This window comes from Protopterus annectens, chromosome 6.part0 (genome assembly GCF_019279795.1).
Source record: "Protopterus annectens isolate FY-2018-M chromosome 6.part0, PAN1.0, whole genome shotgun sequence".
Lineage (NCBI taxonomy): Eukaryota > Metazoa > Chordata > Ceratodontiformes > Protopteridae > Protopterus > Protopterus annectens.
In genome coordinates, this window is record NC_056737.1 from 270,929,675 (window position 1) to 270,953,089 (window position 23,415).

Genomic DNA, 23,415 nt, shown 5'->3' on the forward strand with positions numbered 1-23,415 from the left:
TGGGGATTCAATAATGGCTCCCAGTTTGCAGTCATCTGCAAACTTTGTTAGCCAGAGTCCCTTAGTGTTGACCTGTACTTCAGAGAAGTAGATGCCAAACAAGAGTGGCCCCAGGACTGAATCCTGAGGTACTCCACTTGTCACTTGTCTGGAGCTGGATTTGGAGTCGGCTACTTTTACAGTGTGAGTTCTATCAGTAAGCCATTTAGCAACCCATTGGGTGACATAAGGATTAATGCCCAACTTTGTAAGTTTATCTATGATTCCAGAGTGGGGGATGGTGTCAAAGGCCTTGGCAAGGTCTAGATAGACTGTGTGGACCACCTTACCCTTGTCCATGGCTCTGGAGACTGATTCAAAGAAGTCAATCAGGTTCAGGAGACAAGATTGGCCCTTCACAAACCCAAACTGGGTGGGGTCCAGTGTTTGAAGGTTGCCAATGTCTTTGTTTATAAGTTCCATGATAATACGCTCCATGGCCTTGCAGATAAGGCTTGTCAGACTGATGGGATGGTAGTTTCCGGGATCCAAGGTGGATCCCCTTGTGGATTGGGATAACTGTAGCTCTGCGCCACTCAGTGGGCACGAAACCTGAGGTGAGGCTATGATTAAACATGACACTTAGGTGAGGTTCCAGTTCATATTGTAGTTCATGTAGTACACAGCCCGGGATGTCATCTGGTCCCATGGATGCTGTATTCTTGGCTTTAGAGAGTGCGTTTTGTACCTGTGTGGCCATTATTACTGGAATTTGGCAATCTTCCGGTATTGAAATGGGCCATTTAGGGGGTGAGAGGGGGGTGAAGTTGGCACTGAATCGATCTGCCAGGATATTGGCAATATCCTTTGGATCAGTATATTTAATGCCATTCTGTTTTAGTTCAGAGCAGATCTGAGCATTGCCATTTAGATTCTTGACATAGTTAGAGAATGCTTTGTGGTTGTCTTTGGAATCTTTGGCAATTTTATTTTCGTAACTAGCTTTGGAGGATTTTATGAGGCATCTCAGTTTCTTACTGAGGCTAGTAAGGGAGTTTTTTGCATCCTGGGATTTTCCTCTTTTCTGCAAAAGTTTCTTCCTTTTGTTGTAAAGTTTGTTTATGGCAGGGGACCACCAGATTGGCTTCCTTTTTTTGGATGAGAGCATTTTGGTTCTATTTGGGATGGCACGATTCATGCATGAGTGGATGTACTTGTACAGTGCCTTAGTGTAGGATTCAGCAGTTGAACTTTCAGTTCCCGTCTGCATGGGTGTTATGAAGTTTGTCACTTCTGACTTGAGTGGCATGAAGTTGGCTTTGGAGAAGTTTTTTATGGTGGTTTCTTTACTGGGGGGTAAAGATAAATCAGATCCTGCACGGTCACCTCAAAACCCTAAACCTGGCTGCATGGCAGATACTTTAGTCAAACAGGCAGCGCCTCTCTCTAAATCTGTTATGGATGTCATTTTGGAGGCCAGGAGGCCTAGCACCAGGAAAGCTTACTCAGAAAAATGGAAGAGATTCTGAGCCTGGAACCAGGCTCACAGCCTTGACCCTCTTGTTCCAAACATTCCTCAGATTTTACAATACTTAACTGAGATGCTGGACAGAAGCCTATCCTTTTCATCAATTAAGATTCACACCTCTGCCATTTCTGCACATTACAACACGGATCCTCCTTTATTCTCTCACCCCTTGCTAAAGCAGTACCTCAGAGGGGCTAAAAACATAAGACCGCCCCAGAGAGCACCAACAACAACTTGGGACCTCAATTTAGTTTTGGAAAAACTGACCCTACCACCTTTTGAGCCAGCCAATACAGCCGATCTAAAATTTTTATCATGGAAAACGGCTCTGCTCCTGGCAGTAACTTCAGCACGAAGAGTCTCAGAGCTACAGGCATTAATGGCAGTGGAACTTTTTATAATTTTTCATCAGGATAGGGTATCTTTAAGGACAAAAACCCTACCTTCATGCCAAAGGTGGTATCTAGTGTGGCTCTTAACCAAACCATCCATTTGCCTACTTTTTATCCAAACCCCCAAAATAAAGGGGAGAAACTTCTGCATTCTTTGGACATACACAGGCAGCTACGCTACTACTTGGACAAAATAAAAGCTTTCAGGAAAACTGATCAACTGTTTGTAGCATATGCTGTAGGATCACAAGGCAAGGCTATCTCAAAGCAGACTATATCCAAATGGCTAGGACACTGTATTCAGTACTGCTACACACATCATGGAAAATTAGTCCCTAATAACGTTAGGCCTCATTCCACCAGGGCAACAGCCACTTCAGCAGCCTTTCTCAGAGGAGTACCTACCAAGGAAATTTTGGAGGCTGCAACTTGGAGTTCAGTACACACCTTCACCAAGCATTACCACCTGCCTCTTTATTCTAAATCCAGAGCAGGATTTGCCACTGCAGTTCTGCAGTGCCTCTTAGCCAATCCTAACTCTTTATAGACCAGCCACCCAAACTTAGCTTTGGGATTCAACCCAAGTGTGATGACTGCAGCAGTGTAACACAATGAACATAGTACAGTTTTGTACCTACCATAAATGTAGATGTTCGAGTGTTCACCCTGCTGCAGTCCAGGTTACCCTCCCTCTGTCCCCTCTGAACTAGCTGGACTTATCTATACCCTTCTATCCTATGCAACCTTTGGGGTGTATTTGCTGGTAACTGAAGGTATTGTTTTTATTTTGTATGTATATTTTTGATTAGCAATATGTATTGCCTACCCACTTGGGGGCACCTGACATCTGGGGCAAGAAAAACTGAAGAAAATGGCGTTGGATGCATCTTATATACCCCTGACGCACTGACGTGAGGGAAGAAGCGACAGCAACTGACGCTGGACCAAGACTTTGGAACTCTGGCCGACTGTGGGCCCGCCTGACGGCAGGATAACCAAAGTGTGATGACTGCAGCAATGTGAACACTCGAACATCTACATTTATGGTATGTACAAAACTGTACTTTTTGAGAGTTTGTTTGTGTCTTTCGGCTTTTCCCGGTTAAGGGTCGCCACAGCGGAACTCCAGTCTGCTAATGATTGGCAGTAGATTTTTATGTGCTGGCTTGCCGGGCCTAATGCACAACCTTCACCGAAGGAACGCCCATTTACGCATGTCGCCACACAGAAGATGCTCTAATTGAGAATTGAAAGGGCAACGTCTAACTGTGAGGCGACAATGCTACCGCAGCACCACCGCTTTGGCCATCGTGTCTACAGTGGTGATGAAATCATTTTATGTTGTGCAACTTATAAACAAAGGTTTGGCATCCAAGTCCAAGGAAGTCATTGTTGCACTGTATTCAGGATTCATCAGACCTGTCATTGAATACAATGCCCCATTTGGTATGTACCTAACCAGGGATATCCAACAATTGAAACATTCACAGAGGTTCCTCACTAATTTAATACAGGGAAAGTAAAATGGCCTATGCAGATCGTCTCAAGGCCCTATCCCTGTATTCTGTCTCCTACAGGCTTTTGAGGGGAGATCTATGCCTGCCATACAGGGCATTGTCAGACCCCACTCTAATGGACCTCCTGCATATCCACAAAATCAACAGCACCAGAATTACCCATTCTAAAGACTTAAACCTTGCCTGTGGTATAAATAGGACCCACAGTACAGCTTGGACAATTGGATGGGAAACTGGAAATTCATCCCTGATTTGGCATCTGTGTCTTATTACCCAACTAACCTGTAGATGGTTTATCTCGCAGGCCCATGCTTACACTTATCAAGGATATCAGAACTTGTTAGAGATTTGGGATGCATGGCTAGGCTTAAAAAGGCCCTTGTGGTCGTTAGCCTAGTAAACACCTATAAACTTGCATATTTATTTGCTGACACTGTGTGGGTCACTCTTAATAGCCTTGCTCTTGGACAGATTACCATTTGTATTAATATTAATATTACACAGCAAGATTGGATACCCTTTGTTAAGGCCTTAAAGTAACTGATAAAGAGTTGACTGGTGACAGTAGTAACCATAGTCTGGGCAGAAGGGGGGCATAGCTGCTAAACCTGTGCCAGCGTTTCCCAGGTGTGTGTGTGTGTGTCAGCTACTTGGGCAGGGACACGAAGCACTGGTTGGACAGAGGGTGCTGGTAGGTCTTTGCTTGGTCACTCAGAGACTATCTCGACTCTGTAGTTGTGCCAGTAGAGAGTCTTATTGGGGATCTGGAGAAAGACGGAGAAAACAGCCCTTGACTGACTGTAGCCTCTGTGCTCCTAAGGGAAATTGCACTTGAAGCAGCGAGCTGCATCTGTAAATACTGTGTGTACTTGTTATCCTCCTAGTTTACTTCCCCACTGTTGCCAGTGGTGAAGATTGAGGCTCCTTGATTACTGGTCCAGTGGTGGGTCATCAGTCTGTATATATAAAAACGTTATGCTTTAACTCTTAAAAACTGAGTTTGTTTGATTCTTTCTCAGATAGTGTTAAATGTATGTTTGTGGAGGGTTTAGAAGCCTGATAAACAATAACATGAATAGGATAATATGTGAGGACTGAAGACTAATTTTTGTCATTGCACCTTGTGACGACCGTGCCCTGGCCCAGCAATCAAGGAACCTCAATCCACACCACTAACACCAGGAAGGGTGTCTTCTAGAAGAGGAAAGGATAACGAATACACACAGTAAAGTACAATTTCCCTTAAGTGCACACAGAGATCACAGTCAGTCTGGGGCTGGTTGCTCCTTTGCTCACCATGTCCCCAATAAGATTACCCACTGGCACAGCTATAAGGTCTAGGTCTCAGCCTAACTGGGCAAGCTAAAACCTCCAGTACCCTGTCTGTCCAGCCAGTGCTTCGTGTCCCTGCCAAGTAGCTGACACAACACACACACACACACACACACACACACACACACACACACACACACACACACACACACACACACACACACACTTTGATACAAGTATTTATACCACTTCACAGACAGGCTGACACAGATTCTCCAACTGTACCCCTTTACCTGGACTATATGGGTTAATTACTGCTACCACCCAGTTAATAATATCAGCTACTAAAAGGCCCTTAAAAGGGTGTCCAATTATTACTGTGCAATATTAATATCCAGTGGTAATATGACTAAAAGTCACGGCTTACTTTAGAGTGGCTTATTACAATAACCTCTATAAATATGCAATGTACTCTAGAGCTTCTCTCCACAAATCAGCAACAGGTAGAAGGTTTTAAAAATATTTAATAAATAATTAAAACACAAGGCAAAACTACTACACCATAGAGATATCGAAGAGTTCAGAGATCACACAGAAACTTAAAATAGTACAGTAGGGCAGGTCTGATTTCAAAGAAAAATACCTTATTAACCTTTACTAGCTTTAACTATTCCTACAAGAAGTCACCAGTGCTAAAACGTACATGTGAGCATAAGGCGGAGTGCTGGTAAGTTGGATATCCCAAGATCAAAATGTCTCCAGTCTCTTGTGAGAAATAGTATTTAAACATTACTAACAAGCATGTTTGCTGGGTCCCTCCCCAGATGACATCATTTTTTGACACTTAGGTTTTCACAGGCAAGCAAACTGCATTGTTTAGCAATCTAACACCTGCACAGAAACTTACAACAATTGAAGACATTTCATGTGTATATTCTAACAGAAACTAGAGCAATAAAGCACCTCCCACATCTAAATTCTGGTCATAAACTTTAGCCTTAAAACAATGGGTATGACACCTTCATCCAGCCGCACTGGAGCCGAATTGTAAAACATTAAAGAGATTCATAAGATCTTTTCAACTTAAAAAGATACATTTGAAATATTTGGCTTGGTTTTCCTTACAGCAGATGGCAATGTTGGAACAATCTTGAAGTTCACATTTTACAGCGTTTTCTTACATTTAAAAACACAAGCCTGTATTTTACACTTATTTATACAGTTGATAGAATTATGTATCAAATTCTATTTGACTAGGCTGGCAGCCTTCGCCCATCTCTCCCCAATCGTCACACACCTAATAGTAGGTTTAATTAGTGTAGTATTTCTGTATTAAAATTTACTGTGCTGAAGTGTGTGTTGTAATAAGTGGATATTTTTGTAGCAAACCCCACGCTAAGCAAAACTCCCCTTGTGACATACAGTAGGATGAAGTGGTAGACTGTTAGGCTATGTGGGAAGGGCAGCCCCAAGGGAGTGAGTATTTGGTGTACCTGAAGATCAGGCTTTCATTCTGGGATTTGTAAATTCCATGATATGGGCCAAGGATGTCAAACTACTCAACAAGTGGCCCTAGAGGTGGGGTACAAGTCTTCTGAAAACACTTGCTCAGCTGCACTCTGAAGTGGGAAGTTGGCTTTTCTAGAATATGTGGGATTCTTGAGTTGTGACTTTGGAGATCAAAATGAAATTTAGGTTTGAACACTTTTTGAAGCAGTTCTGCCAGGCAGGTTTGGTTGTAAATATGTGGATTAGTCAGTATGCTTTTTCTATTTTGTACATTAAAAGGTTTCAGTAAGGATTCAAGTGTTTCATTTCAGAAAGTAATAAGCTCTTCCGTTTGATATGTCTAGCTGTAATATGTAGAGTTGGTACCATTTACTACCACAGTGCATGTTCACATTGTTCAATAGCTTCTCCTAGTTGAGTCATTGCAGATGTGTTTCAGTTCTCATTGTCTGATCCATCTATTATTATTTTTATTAATCTTACTGGATCTCCTTGGTTGTATTAACTAGTTTTGTAATACTATGACAGCCCACTGCCATACGTGTATAAAGCCGCAACTATGACTTGGCAGATCAAATTCCTTTAGTGGCTCAGGCAACTGATGGTGTTGGCAGGGAGGACGGGCAGTGTCTGTCCTGGAAGTGGAGGAGAGTTTCCTGACCAACTTTGCCTGCTGTTGCAGTGGTGTGCTCGTTATACTTTCTGTTTAATGCTTGAGCTGGTCTGGGAGGGTTGTGTGCTGTAGCTACCTAAGTTGTTGACAATAGCTTTATATCCTTTTGATGTGAGGGAAGCCAAAATGGGATGTAGTGGACCCATTAGGCAGTCCCTGCAGTGATGCAGGAGAGAGCATTGCCCCTCCAGGGAGGCATTTTATTTATTTTATTTTACATTTGTTTACCAGGATATTCCAACTGGACAGAGAGTACAGTTTTAGTGGAAGCCTGGGGAGAAAATCTCCAGGATATACAGAGAATAAGAAGCTTAACAATTTTACATTGTTAAGACTTCTGAAGAAATTCCAACAAAATTGACATGGCATTTGTAAAAAGAAACCAATTACAGTTTATAATATTTATACAAAAACATACAAGCATAATAACAGTGGGAGAAGATTACTTTATATACAGCCTTTACAAGAGTGGGCAGTATTTATAAATTTGAACTTGAGGTATGTTAAAGGAAACTGTATAGTGAGAGTGTAGAAGACGCTAGAAAGGTTTTTGAATAGTAAGGATTTATCAAGTTTGTTGTGACTAAGTTAATGATGGAGTCATTTAGCTTGATAAGTCTGGGCCAGTTATTTGGCCATTATGTTAGCTTACTTGGTTTATTCTAGTGCAGTCATTTAGCCCGGTTCCATACATGGACCGATACATGTGGCAGATAGGTGGGTTTGTAGTAGTTTTTTTGAACTGGACTACGGTAGTGTTGGATTTGATGTCTAGTGGAAGGCTGTTCCAGGCAACAGTACAGGAGTAGAGGGATTCCTCAGCTATGTTTTTGGGTTTTGTTATTTCTAATAGTGCCTTATTGCTAGAGCGAAGAGTCCTTTTATTAAAGTAGTGTGGTAATAAGTTATTTAGGGCTGGAGATTTTTTGGCTGGTTTATTATTTGGTGAGCCATTTTGAGCTGGTTGTATTGTAGCAGTGTGGAGAATTCTAGGAATTCTAGCCATGAGAGTTTTTTGAGAGAGTGGCAATGGTGTGATCTATAGTTGGAGCCTGTAGCAAATTTTGCTGTTTTATTATAACAAGTTTCTAGTTTTGTTATAGCTATTTTTCTTAGGTTGGTAAAGATAAGGTATGCATAGAGTAATGTTGAGATAAGGTGGGTTCTTGCAGTAGTGGCTCTGGTGTCAGCTGTGAGGTAATGTTTGCTCTTGTAGAAGCACCCTAGCTTTTTATGTACTTTTTTATGGCTTGGGCTACATGAATGTCAAATTACATATTCTGGTCAATAGTAGCCCTTAATAGCTTAGTAGTAGAAACTGGAGTTATGATGGTATCATTGGCTGAGGTAATTTTGAATGTAGGGGAGGTGGTAGGGGCTCTAGTAGGGTGAAACAGAATTTTTTTTTGGGGGGGGAGGGGGGTTCAGTACTGGTTTAGAATTAGCTAGCCAAGCTTCTATAGCTGTAAATGACTGTTGAGTTATTTATTCTAGTTACTGGAGGGTAGAAGCAGCGCATATTAAGGTTGGATTGTCTGCGTACTGTACGAGTATGGTGTTTCTTGTGGCTGTATGGTGTTTATTTGTGAAAACTGTAAAGAGGAGTGGGCCAAGGATAGAACCTTATGGGGCTCCTAAAGTAACTGGTAGAAGTGGGGAGAGTTTTTGTTGCCCTAGTACTGTTTGTTGAAGGCCATCCAGATAGTCTTGAAATCAGGCTATTGCTGTTTGGCTTAGGTTTAGTTCAGCTAGGACATTTGATTTTGGAATGAGATACGGTGTCAAATACTTTTGACAAGTCAAGGAAAGTTGATGAGATTAGATAGCCTTCACTATGGAGTTGGTTCACGGTATTGGTAAAACTTACTAGGGCTGTGGTAGTACTGTGATTAAGTTGGAATTCATGTTGTAAGGAAGTTAGTAGATTGTTGAATAGATATTGTAGCAGTTGTGAATGAAAGCATTTTTCCAAGATTTTAGAAAGGGGAGACTGTATGTTTATTGGACGATAGATCTGTTGAGTTACTGCCTTTGTGAAGTGGAATTATGTGAGGAGTTTTCCAGAGTTTGGGTGTTTTCTCTGCTGAGATAGTGGTTTATTAGGATGGTGACAGGGACTGGGATGGCATCGGCTGCTGTTTTCAGGTATTCTGCTGGTAAGTTGTCTGCGGCCAGTGTAGTTGGCTTAAGTTTAAGATTTTTTTTACAATAGTAGTAGGGACAGGTTGAAAATTTAAAGCTGTTGAGATTGTGAATTGGTGGGGCTGGAGGGGAGACGGGAGAGGAGTTAGTATTTATAACCTGTAAAATGGATTTATTAAAGTATTTGTTAAACTGGATTGGAATTTTATCCTTGGCATTGGATAAGTTTGGGGTTTGAGTGGTGGTTTGACCTGGATGTGGTATTTTATTTATGGCTGACCCAACATTTTTTGGGATGTTTTGTTTGGATGTTTCTATAGTTGTCTTTTTTGTCCTGTCTGATTTGTTTTTTGGCTGAATTTCTGCTCTCTAGGTATTTTTGACTTTACAATGGTTTTCTCCTTGGACCATTTTTCCCAGGCTTTATCTCTTACTTTTAGTAGTGATCTGGTTGTTTTAGTAATCCAGGGGATATAATTGGGATTGATCCATAAGGTTCTGGGGGGGGGGGCAAGTTTATTTAGGATACTGATAAAGGTGTTGTTGTACTGCTTTGTCTAAAGGGAGGTAGTTAACTGGGTTCCATTTGCATTTTCTAAGTAAGATTGTGAATTCTGAGACATTAAAGTTTTTAGTATTACGGATTTGATGGTATTTTGCGGTTTTAGCAGGGTTTTGTAGTTGTCTTAGAAAAAGTTAGGAGGTGATCGCTAAGACTGTCTGGTAGACAGCCAGCAGTTTGTGTGGTATTGGGATGGTTGGCTAGGATCCAGTCTAGTACTAACTTTTTTTTTTTTTTTTTTTTGATTCAAGTAGGTGGTTTGATTAGTTGAGAGTAGCCATGGAGGTAAATATAGCTTGTAGGGTTAGAAGCATTACAGGCATTCCAAAGTCCCCTGCTATGATAAAGGAGGGTGATGGATGCCCATTGTAATATATGTTCCGTTGTAGTGATGTTGTGGCCAGGTGGGATGTAGATGCGTATAATAATTATGTGCTTTTTTGAGTTAAGATGGAGTTTGGTTAGTATTAGTTCTGTATTTTGGAAGTTAGGGGTATCCATGTTTAGAAGTTCTAGAGAAAGGGTATTTTTAAATAGAATGGCTACCTCCCCGCCTCTATTTTTTCTAGCTATTCTGTGAATATTATAACCAGGGGGTGCTATTTTATTGTCACGGATGTCTGGTTTTAGCCAGGTTTCTGTAAGCAGGGCAGTGTCTGGGTGGTAGAGACTTAGCATGAAGTTCATGTATTTTATTAAGAATACTTCTAAGGTTGATGTTTAGTATAAGGAGGTCTGAACTTTTTTTGTTAAGGTAGGGTGGAGGCTGGGGTTGACAGTTAGGGTTAGTTGAAAGGAAAGTGGGCCCATGGTTGGGATGGATATCTCCACTCCATCTTAGTCTTGTTGTTATAGGATGTAGCAATTTCATCAGTTTATGTATGGTCTTTTCATATTTTTGAGATATCTGGGGTGTTGAGTGGTGGGGTAGGATAGTGTATTTTGCCAGTGAGATTGGCGTACTGTTGAAGTTAATAGGGGCTATTGGAATGGAGAGGGATAATTTTTGTAAAGGGTGAGCTAGTGTAGGGGTATGTATATAATGATGGAAGCTACTGATATTGTGAAGGGATGCAAGATGTGCAAGTAGAGTTAAGCATAGTAGTGTAGCAAGGTGCATAAGTAGCATGTCTGTATGGTATGGGTGTTTGTGCTGTAGAGATAAAAGTGGATGAGAGTTTGTATTGTATGTTTAGTGGGGGGAAGGAATTAGACAGGGTTATGTAGTTGAGATGGTTGTAATTGAAGTTAGAGGGTGTGTGTTAGTTTTGTTACAGGTGTGTAGTTTAGTAAAGTGAACTGACTGAGTAAGGTCATTATTAAGGTAAGCTTTTAGGCTTGAATGTAGTGGTTTGTGGAGTTTTTGATTGGGTTAGGGATTTTTGATTGGATAATTGGATTGAGGGTGTGAGTTGCTTAAAATACTAGTAGGAGTAGTGGGTGTGGTTGGGATAATGGGGGCAGGGTAGGGGAACGGAGTGGGTAGCACCTGATGACTGTTTTTTTTCTGGCCAACAATCGCCAAAAGCCAGCATTAGCTAAAACGGAGAGGGACTATGCCAAATGTAAAGAAGTTTCAGGGTGAACAATGGTTGGTGAAGCTCAAGTAGCAAAAGGTGGTCATAACCGAGGGGGGAGAGCTAGCGCAGAGATCAGCTGGATAGCACTGCTCATGGTTTGTTGGTGCCTTCTGCTTGTATGTGGAAGCCATAATTGCAAAAGGCTGTTGATTTGGCCAGAATGCCTTTGAGTGCACAAGCACCCCCCCCCCCCAGTATCTGCCCCTCCCCCTTATAGGCTGTCTCCCTGGTGGATCTGTAGGGTGATCTCATATGGCTAAGGTATGAATTGGCCTGTGTATGGTTAGGGAGACTTCATGGTTGGCAGGCAGAAGAAAGAAAAGATGCAGAAGAAAATATTTCAATCCTTACCCTTTACAGTCTGGATTGTTGTGGATGTACCTTTGCAGGGACCAAACGTGATCCATGAGATCAGTGTTGTATCCCTGTTAACAAATCTTAATAAATAGGAAGGCTAGCTTACCTGGTAGTGTAAACATTGGCTCTAGGTGGTTTTCACTGTTGATGTGACACCTTGACCTCCTTTTTCAAAAGGGGGTTAATGCAGATGCTGAAGTAGCTTAGCATTTGTGGGATAATTTCAGAATGGGCAAGGGTATAATGGAAAACTATTTAGTTTGTTAGGTCCCAATCATTTAGATAAAAATTGTGCTGCACACATGCACATGCACGCACACATTCCTACTTTCAGGGGTGAGAATAGGAAATCAGGAAAACATAATCAAGTGAGCGGGTAGTGGCAAGCTTTCATTTGGGTAATATCTGCAAAATGTATAGTAGAAGTCAAAGATCACCAAACGACAGATATTCACCGGTGGCTCTGGTAAATTCTCCTCCTATCCAAGAAGTATGCATACAGCAGGACTAACAGGACACAGAAGTACATAAATTGAAACAGAGATGTGAGGAGATGGCTGTCCCTACTGTAAAAATAGCAGACTACCTTTGCTTCCGTGTTTGAGAAAAATTGGGAAAAATTCTTAAAATTAGAATTAAAAGCAGTAATAATTAGTCCAAACCTTCAGATGTCAGTTTCCCTTCTGTAAAAATACTGAAAAAAAACTTGCACAGACTTGGTCACTTATGATAAGCACATTTGCCTGCCAGCTGGACTTAATCAGATGAACTTTTCAGTAACAGCTTTAACTGTGGAAAACCAAATTTATACCCAGTGAAAACAAAGCATCATCGTGATTGACAAACTCTTAAAAGGCAGTGAGCCAGAAGAGAGTACCAGCATAAGCAAACCTGATGAAAACAAGAGCCACCTTACTCCCCCTCAAGAACATATCACAGTAAAAGGGCCAAGAAATGAGATCCAGCTTGTACCTTGGACTCACTGAGGTAACATTCTTTGTTTGTGATGCTTGTTAACACCTTTATGTGGTCTTTTTGTAAGTCAACACATGCCCTAATCACAGTGGAACACAGTGCAAGTCTGGTAAACCATGTGGCAAAACAAAATTGACACTCTCAGTCCTAATGGAGGAGCATACTAAAAATAAAACAGTAAAATAATATGCACAAGGAAATAACTATACTTTAAACATGCAGCTTGGGCCCAGACAGGAGTACAGATAATGACCAATCTTTACAACTAAGAATTCAAGCGGAAGACCCCAAAACGACCTGTCTGGGGGAAAAAAAGGCCAGTGATTAAGTAGTAGTCTGTAGTAACCATGCAAAAACAAAACAAGAAGTTCATTCCATAAGGAATCGGGTGGACTATGGGACCAGACCCCAAGCTGTCCACAACCCAGTAGTGCAATCCAAGGTAAAATAAGAAATGCTAATAAAACCAGTCCAAGTAAACTGGAGGGCAGAACTAGTAATTTAAGTCCTAGTCTATCTCCTAATGAAAACAAGGTGCAACAAAAACTCCCTCGACTAAAGGCCATTTAGCATCAAGGTGTCAAGAAGACCCTAGTAAAAGGAGTTTTGCTTCATTTTGATTTAACACTCTGGTTGCTCAAAAAAAATCTGAGAGACACATTTTAAGGGGGGTTTGTTTCAGCATGCCTGTCTGACAGTAGGCAAGTGAATCAGGAAAGCAGCACCCACAACAATAACCTTGTAAATGTATGACAAAGAAACATCACAGATTAGTTTTTATTTTATTATTGTTTATAATGCACATATGATTTAAAAAAAAAAGTGCTTTCACTCGTAGAGCTTCATCGGATAAACAATACATTTACAGTTTGGTTATTTTCTTGTGCATGTTATTTTTCTATTGTAGTATGGCTCTCCTTTGGGACATAGTATGTTGATTTTTTTGCCACCTGAGTTGTAATGTGTTCCCCTGTGCTTGAGGCACGTGGTGACTTAATTTTGTGAACATAGACATGTAGTCTCTTGCATCACCAGTGCAGAGAATGTGTTTCAGTGAGCCTGAGGTTCAGGGCTGATCTCTGTTTTTGTCCCTCTTGTTGTGACCTGTCCCTGTGAAGGCTGTAAAGTCTCTCTTTACATCAAGTTTGCTTATGCTTGTGGCCTGTTACGACTTACTTTCTTTTTGCTCATTAACTTGCTTGAGTTCCAGTCCTGATTTATGATTCTTTGTTTTCATTAAATATTTTCCACAGGTAAAGCTATTGAAAAGAGTTATTGTCACAGAACTGATGAAGGCTTTATTGCATTAGTTAGCTGAAAGCGATTTTAGTTGTATTTTTATGTATATGTTATGCTTTACTTAATACTTTATCTTGGAATGTGGATTGCAAATAGTGTTTTCCTTTACTGGGATTTAGTTTGATCTAATCAGTAGTAGTGTGTGTGTTGGGGGGTGGGGGGCAGGTACTTGCCATTTTAAAATGTACTTTTATGGCCTTATTTATATTGTTTGCCATGAATGTATTTTCCACACATACTTGTAAGTATATAACAGCTGATATGTTTAACATTAAACATTTCTGATTTTTGTTACTCAAGATCGCTTGTCTGTGACAAAGGCTTGTTGCTCTGGGACACTTCTTGCTTTCATGATTTTTGGCAATTATTGTACTGAGCTCATAAACAAAGTTTTAAGACCACTTGTTTCTCTGTTTGTTTAGCTTATAAATAAAAGTGGAGTTATTTTGGTGACCAAACCTGCTTGAGTGTTTTTTTCAGTACTTTTGTAGAAGAATTGCATCTGAAGTTTTGGACTATTTATTACTGTTGCTTTTAATTCTAAGTCTAAGTGTTTCTTGTCATTTGAGGAAAATGAAAACTAAAGTGAAGGCAGTCTGCTATTTTCACAATCTGGATAGAAATCTCCTCGCATATCTGTTGTGGTTTATGTACAAAATTCATAGTGGGAGAACATCTAGTTAATTTTAAGTGGACTTTTCAGTGGGTATAAGATAAGTATTGTGTAACACAAATTGCATACTAGTCCAATATAAAATTGTTTAACTTGATCTTTTCAGCCTGTTACAAGTGTTGCATTGTTAAAAGGTCTCATAGTTTTGTGTAAACACTTCAAGTGGGAATGAGTGTTGCGTTGAAAACCAAAAATGTTATGTTTATATAGCCTTGAGCACTGAGGCTGGTTTGTGTAATAATGGGGAAAATAAGAACTGCTGGGGTGTGGCTGAAGTGACTATATCAAGCAGAAGCAGAAATACACACAGGTAGCTAGAGTTACTGTAAAACTGAGAGGTACATTAAAAATTTACTGCGTTACTAAAGTAACTGGACATTGACTATTGATTGTGAGTGGTAAAAGGCTGCTGTTTATCTTGAACTGTTGACAACAATAAGCAACACTGATATCCTCTAGGTAGGAAACAGGCAGAAAGTCTTCCTGTTTGCAGATAGGTTCATTGGAGGTTACTAGGCTAACAGCCATAGAACCCTTGCAAGCCTAGCTATATTTATCCCACGTTGCTCCAGTTGTCGGTGGTTAAGTGAGTGAAGTTCTCAGAGGTAAGAGTCTGTGGTAGTTAATACAGACTTCCTCTGTCCAGGAGGGACATGGGCACCACCCCAGGAGCGATTTTTTGTGGTCACCCATCCATTCATCTAGGTTGCATTTGAAGAGGGTTGAGGATAGGCTGTATTTCACGTGAATTGTAAGTTTGTTCCAGAGAAGTTACAGTCTCTGGAGATCTAGCTATCTCTCCAGCATGACCTGTTCATATCAGAGGCTAGGGTAAGATCCCTGGAGCAAGTAACCCTCCTTCATTTTGATTTACAAATGTGTAACATTTCTATCGGGGACGGGTCAGAGATTGTCCTGTAAGCAAGGCACAGGTCACCCCTTAGCAACATGTAGAAGACTAATATATAGTGACAGAGCTTTTGGTCCTTTTGGTCTTTTTGCGTTTGTGTACCCTTTAAGTTCTTGGTGTGAAACCTCTGTGGTCTGTCCCAGTTGCAGGTATCTGGTGAGGTACATGTGAAAGGGAGCATTGTACTATATTATTGGTCTGAGGAGGAATGAGTATAATGGAATTATAACATTTGTGGATATAGATGTGATGTCTTTACGTATTAGATGCGCCACATAGAAGGAATTCCTTACTACTTCGGATACGTGCTGGTCAAAGTTCAGATTGCTATCGGACCAAGCACCCAGATCACATACCACTGGGTCTACACTTAGGGGGTTGCTATCTGTAATGTAATTACTAGGAATGCTAGCTTTCCCAAAGGGATAAATAAGTCATTTCTTTGTATTTAGCTTTAATCAGTGACTTTGGCACGAATAATTTGGTCTGTTAACCTTGTCTGCAGTATTTTAACATTGTTGGGGGACTCTGTGATTGCTCCCAGTTTGCAATTGTCAGTGAACTTGGTCAGCCACAGGCCATCCAAGTTTGTCTGGACTTCTGAGAAATAAATTCCAAACAATAAGGGGTTCAGCACAGAGCCCTGTGGTACACCACTTGTGACTGGCCTTTTGCTAGAGGTGGAGTAACCCATGTTGACAGTGTATGTCCTGTTGGTGAGCCATTTGGGTAACCATCTGGTAATGTAGGGGTTAATTCCCAATTGGGAGAGTTTGTTTATAATACCCGAGTAGGGGATTGTGTCAGATGCCTAGGCTAGGTCAAGATAGGCAGTATGCACGGTCTTTCCCTCATCCAGGGACTTGATGACTTTCTCGAAGAAATCAGCTATGTTTAACAGGCATGATCTACCTACCTTAAATGAATCCAAACTGGGTTTGGTTCAGAGTTTGTTGAGTACCTTTGTCCTTGTTAATAAGGTCCGTAATGATTCTTTCCATGGCCTTGCAAATGAGGCTAGTCAAGGTTGGCCCTATAATTTTCAGGGTTGGTTGATGGTCCCCCTTTGTGAAGCAGGATTACTATTGCTGTCCTCTGTTCCACTGGAACATAGTTTGCAGGCTATGGTTTAACAGCAATCCAAGTGGTTCTGCTATGTCATGTTTCAAGTTGTTTAAATGGCAACCCGGGATGTTGTCTGGTCACATTGATGCTGTGTTTTTGGCCTTGGCAAGTGCAGAGATGGCTTGCTGTTTTGAGATAATAGGCTGAGGAATGGTGACTGGTATACTTTGGGGGAATGACTTGGAGCAAACTTCACCCACCCTGCCCCCTCCAGTCTGTCAGCTAGCAGGTTGGCTATTGCCTCCAGTTGAGTATGGCTGGTGTAGACCACAACCAGTTTAACACATAGCTGGGTATTCTTTTCAGATTTTGGACATGGTTAAAGAATGCTTTGTAATTATCCTTAGCCAGGGAGACTTTTTGCTTTGCAATTAGCTTTGGTGGACTTGACAGATCTCTAATTTTAAGTTAGGAAGGAACTTCCTTCTTGTTCATGGACATTAGATCTGATGTTGTCCCTTTCATTCTGCTTCACGTATAGGTCTTTTATCCGAACCTCTGATCCGGCTCGGCCACCTTCCACAGACAAACTTCCAGGCTCAAACTCCTCCCCTTGCCTGTAATCCTCTACACCTCGCCCAACCTCCTCAGATATTGTTTGCTGTCTGTGTGCCCAGATGTGATTTCCAGGCTCAGAAACATTTTTTATCTTTTTCTGGTCATTTGTTTGCTCTAATTGTTCTCCTTATTTATTTAGTCTTGTATTTCTGCCTGTTCCCTCCCCTTGCATTAGCATTATAGTGTGTTGTGTATTAGGCTCCACGCTGTCCCTTTCCTCTTGGGCTTCTGCCCTTTTTCCTTCCAATTCCACTGTGTTTTTATATATATATATATATATATATATATATATATATATATATATATATATATAAGTTTGCCGTTTATAGCTGTAGTGGTAGTTGTGTTTTTCGAGTTTTAGATATCTTGGGAGATTGTAGATATTATAGTCCTAGTAGTGTTCTTCTTTGATTAGTGCTTTTGTAGTGTTTTGGATTGGTAATGGATAAACCTACTGGATTCAAGAGGTGTTCTAAGTGCGAACGGAAGATTCCACATCAGATGCCCATGATTCTTGTGTCTACTACCTAGGAGTGGCTCATCTCTATGCTCCCTGCAATATTTGTGAGGGATTTAAACATTGTGCCTTGCAGGAGAGAATAAATAAGCTTATTTTAAAAGTATTGTTTCCCGTTTCTGCTCTTTCTTCAGGGCCTCAACCCCCCTCTAAGCTTTGTCATGGCTCTGACATTGAGAAAAAGTATCCTAAGGATCCAAGAGCTTCCTCTGTATTGGATCCGACTTTGTCAGCACCTAGGCCTCCATCGGCTCCATCAGATCCATTCGATCTCACGACTCTGGGTGAGCCCTCTGTTTTCACTGTGTCCTCTGATCCTAAGCCTCTGGATCAGAGTAGCCCTCTTTGGATCCACTGTAGTCTATATTCACAGTCTTAGGGGAGATCACTCAGTAGTGTCGGTTTTTCCAACTTTACCTGACAAGATCTTTCAAACACCCAGACACTCTCATCCATCGTCGGTGGCTTCCTCTAGGTCCTCTCCAAGCCTTTACCATGACGTGGACAGGATGGCTAGATCAGTAATCAATCCTAGATCTAGATGTGGGTTCTTCCTGCTCCGTCCTGTCGTGGATCTGAGCCTACCCAGGCTGCAGTCTTTTCTCCTCCTCTGATCCAGCATTTGGTTTTGGAGCCCCCGGACAGTTGTCTCCAGAGGGATTTGGGATTGGATCAGAGGGCCTTTGCTACCTGTACTCTGACAGCTGCCTTGGCTGCTCTGCTCCAAGGTCCTCGGATCACAGCATGTCCCAGATCTGGATGTCGCTGTCAAGTCCGAGGGGAGAGGGTCAGCTCTGTTGCTCTCCGATCAGTCTCTACCCCCTCAGAGATTTGTCCCTCGGCAGAGCAGGTCCTGTTCTGTCTGGGAGTTGGGGTTTTGGTGTAATGCTTCTATCTTCCTCAGCAGCTTTGGCTCTGGGAGAGCTCTGAGGTGTCTCTTCTGGTTCCTCTGCTTTCCAGATGCTGGAAAAGGAGTTGCATGTTTGAAGAGTGCCTATCCCTTTGACAGCTACTCCACCCCATGCTTCTCTTTTGGATCGAGGTCTTTGATCAGCCATTCCTGCTTGTGGTCAGCCTGTCTCAAAGGACCTCCAGTCTGCTGCACCTGAGGTGGCCCCTTCCGCTTCCGGCTTTCCTCCAGAGTGTCCTGTGGAGGAGTTTCCATATAAGAGGACATGCAAAAGGAGTCACGTGGACTCCCCTATGGAGTCTCTTACAGAGGATACAGATTATGAAGAGGGAGAAGGGTCACCCAAAACATCACCAGACGATGTCTCCTTCACAGACATTTTGGAGATTTTGAAGGCAAAGGGTGGCTAGACCTCCAAACCCTCCCTCCCTGGAGGAATCTGTATTCCTGTAGATGTCCTTCAAGAATGCAACTGCAGTCAAAACCTATGGGTTGTCCTGCCTCAGGCAGCCCTCGGTCGGCCGGATTCCAAAGTCTGGGTCCGACGTCGGCTGATGTCGCATTTCTCTCCGATGTCAGAGGGGCTGGAGTACATAAGCATCAGCCGACGCCATCATCTTCAGTCTTTCTTGCCGTGCGGTGCCCGAAGCAGAAGCAGTTCGCAAGTGCCGGTCGGTCAGCTCCTGTATTCTTCGAAACCGAAGTCATCAGAAAAGCTAAGTACCCCGTTGGGGACCTTTTCTTGCCTCAGCTGATGTCAGAAATTACTGAAAAAGTAAATAATTGTTTGTCTTGTGGTAAACAAATACCTCCTAAGGATTTCCACTCTTACTGCCTCCCTTGCCTTGGCCCAGACCACGACGTCTCGGCCTGTGCCGCCTGTGCTCGCTTCAATAAGCACACTCAGGCGCCGGGCGGAGTTCGCTGAAGACTTTTTCGGCGAAAAATTTGATTATACAATGCCGTCGGAACAACCGACAACGCAGACTCCTAAGAAATGAAAAGACCGGGACCGACATCCTCGGCCCGCGTCTTCCACTGACACCACGCCAAAACTAACCGCGAGTGCCCCGGTTCCCTCTGAGGCGGTTATTCCAGCGCTCTGAACCGAAGACACCGCATTACCTATACCTCCGATACCGGAGGCCACTCCGCCAGTTATTGATTTTCCTCCGGATACTGAAACCGAGGAAATGCCCGAGACCATTGCTGTTGATAAGGTCACTCCTGCACGTGGAGCGGCTAGGCCTCCCATGTCCATGTCTATCAAGGCCTACACACATGCTAAGTGAGCCAGCAAGTCCAAGCATCTTACTGCTAAAACCTTACCTCAGCCTACACCTGAAACTCAAATCATGTCTATGGCCGCAGATTTAATTTCCCTGATCAGAGGTTCCCAGGCCCATCCTGAGAGAGGATCCCAGTCTCCTCCTGATAAGAGGCCCAGGGTTGAACCCTCTGACCCTCTTCCTTCAGATGAAGATTCTGAGGACTCTGTTCACTCCGAAAGCCAGGAAGAGCCCTTCCAGACCTATGAGGATTCAGATGCAGAGGACTCCATTCCCTCGGCCTCTCCTCCTGAGGATATTTCTTTTGGGGAAGTTCTGCATTCCATGAGGGAGCATTTTAAGTGGCAAGGCCAGGAATATTCAGATTCCAGAAAGCGCCTTCGAACCTTCCTTAAAAAGCCCCAGCACAGACCCTTAGCTATACCTCCTGTGCTTGATGTTTTGGATGACTTATACTCTGACTCCAGTGTTACCCCTGATACTCTTCCTCCTGCTCCTGTCAAGCCTGACAGATACTATAGGGTCCCAGAAACCCATTCTCATTTCTTTAGGGCCCATGCTGTTGATTTAGAAACAATTTCCCAGGGGCCTAAAGGGGTTTCAGCTACCACCTCCAAAAACCCTTTGCCTTCCAACAGGGAAGCAAGGTCCTTAGAGAGATGGGGGAAGAAGGTTTACACCTCCACTACTTTATCTATGAGAGCTCTCAATTGCCTCTTTCACATGTTTCAATATCAGGATTTCCTGTTAGATGATTTACAGAAAAGATTGGCCTCTCCTGAACCTTTAGATAGGAAGTCTTTGCAGGAGGCTGTGCATAATTCTCAGCAGGAGGCTGTGCATAATTCTCAGCAGGTTAGTAATCACTTTCTACAGTGTGGATATGATGCATTGGAGGCTTCATGTAGGGCAGCTATGATAGGGGCGGTCATTCGTAGATATGCATGGTTAAAAGAACAACCTTTACCAGATCATGTTAAGGCAAAACTTCTTGATGCACCCTTGGAAAAGAATAAGCTTTTTGGTGCTAATGCTAAAGATGTATTAAAGTCCATTGAGGAAAAAGCCAAGTCAGTTCAGACAGTCAAAGATTTCCTCCAGGTTTAGCCGCCCAGATTCAGCAGGAACTGGCCTTCTAAGAACTGGTCCTTTCCTAATACTGAAAGATTTCAAAGGGGCAAAAACAGGCGTGCCCGAGGAAGAGGGCAATACAGAGGATCCTACAGGGGACGACAATGGCAACCAGCAAACCAAAGAAGTGACACAGGGGTTTCTCCTGCCCTGCAGGGGCAATCTCAATGACTTTCCTCTAGTTCCGCTGACCAAGGAGCAAAAAGAAGCTCCTTTGGGCGGAAAGTTATCTCTGTTTTCAAAAAATTGGCACAAACTGACAAAAGACGAATGGATTTTGGACATTATAGACCAGGGTTACAGGTTCCATTTTCATACCTTGCCGAGAAAACAAGGCATGCCAAACCTTCCACAAAATCAGAGGGCAGAGGCTATCAAGCAAATTTCTCTGCTTGCTCAGATCAAAGCAATAGAAAAAGTTCCACAACAAGAGCAAGGTCAGGGGTTTTACTCAAGACTTCCTTGTTCCAAGAAAAGAAACTCAATGGAGACCAATACTGGACTTGTCCGCTTTAAACACTTTTCTCACAGTACCAAAGTTCAGAATGCTGACTTTACAGCAACTCCTTCCCATGCTGGGCAAGAGGTCTTGGCTGATTACTCTGGACCTCAAGGAGGCATACCTGCATGTCCCTATCAGACACAGCTGCAGAAGATACCTCAGTTTTCTTGCAGGGCCAGAGCATTATCAATTCTCAGCATTGCCATTTGGCTTATCTACTGCGCCCAGAGTATTCACGAAATGCCTGGCATCAGTAATTGCTCATTGCAGGCTCCAGGGGATTCAAATCTACCCGTACCTGGACGATTGCCTCATTCAAGCGGACAACAAACTAACCTTGACAAAAAACTTGAATTATGTCATACACTTGCTACAGGCTCTGGGATACACAGTCAACTTTCAAAAGTCAAGACTTCAGCCATCCCAGCAAATAACCTTCTTAGGAGCCAAACTAGACACAGCCTCTCAAATGGCTTACCTGACAGAAGACAAACAAAAGAAGTTAACTCATTACTTCAAAAGTTTAGCAAAGCTCACCCAGATGACTGCAAGGAGTTTCCTACAGGCCCTGGGTTACATGGCATCCTGCATTCTCCTGGTTCCATTAGCAAGACTACACATGAGAAAGCTTCAATGGTACTTAAAAAGCTTATGGTCTCAACACAGCAACAACCTAGAAGCAACTATTCCACTCATTCCATGTCTTCCAAAGGAATTTCTATGGTGGGCCACAGTAAGCCAGTCAAACATAGGTATGCTGTTCAACAAACCACAGATAACACAGACCATGACCACAGACGCCTCAGACCTTGGATGGGGGGCGCACATGGATGGCAGATGTATTCAAGGGCAATGGTCTCCAAAGGAAACACATCTGCATATCAACCAAAAAGAAATGCTAGCAGTAATGCATGCCATCGAGGCCTTTGGATTACAACTTCAACAAGGCCACCTACTAATACGGACAGACAACACCACTGTGATGTGGTACATAAACAAGCAGGGGGGCACTCATTCTTACCCCCTTTGCAGACTGACAATGAATCTTTGGGAAAAATCGCTGGGCCTAAACATACAGTTACAATCCCAGTTTGTTCCAGGCAAAGACAATGTTCTGGCGGACAGTCTAAGCAGGAATTTCCTGGACCCCCACGAATGGAGGCTACATCCAGACATCTTTATACGACTCACCTCGACATGGGGCAGGCCGGACGTAGACCTATTTGCCTCCCACCTCAATCATCACTTACAAAAGTTCTGCTCAAGGACATATCATCCACAAGCATGGAAAATAGATGCCCTCTCATTCAGCTGGAGCTCCCTAATAATTTATGCATTTCCACCTCTGCCACTGATGACCACAGTGTTATTAAAGATCAAGGCAGAGCAGCCGAAGGGGATCCTAATGGCTCCAGACTGGCCAAGACAACACTGGTACCCATTACTACGGAGCATATGTCACAACAAAACGTGGGCCCTTCCACAATGGCCCCAACGTTTGACTCAACACAACTTCAGGACAGTTCATCCCAACATCCATACGCTACAGCTAACAGCTTGGGAAATCCCATAAATAACCTCAATTTACCTCTCTCCAAGGAGGTTCAGCGGATACTAACAGAAGCCCGCAGACCATCCACCAGAAAGGCTTATTCAGCCAAATGGAAGAGATTCAACATTTGGAATACCAACAAGGGTCATGATGCATCACTTTTGAGCATCCCACTCATTCTGGAATACTCGGCAGATATGTTACATAACGGACTCTCCTACTCTTCCATAAAAATACATGCTTCAGCTATCTCAGCTAGATACAACACTGATCCACCTGTGTTTTCACATCCTTTGTTAAGGCAATTTCTTAGAGGAATCAAGAATATAAAGCCCCCAAGAAAGGCACCAGTACCAGCTTGGGACCTCAATTTTGTCCTAGAAAAATTGACTCTACCTCCCTTCGAGCCAGCAGCTTCTGTGGATTTACAATTCCTTTCCTGGAAGACAGCTTTCCTGCTGGC

General features: G+C 42.7%; 1 protein-coding gene across 1 annotated transcript in view; it reads left to right on the forward strand.

The window, feature by feature from the left end:
- Positions 1 to 23,415, forward strand: part of PALS1 (protein associated with LIN7 1, MAGUK p55 family member) — a 2,503,255-nt gene that overhangs the window by 118,079 nt on the left and 2,361,761 nt on the right. The gene's annotated exons all lie outside the window — the stretch shown is intronic.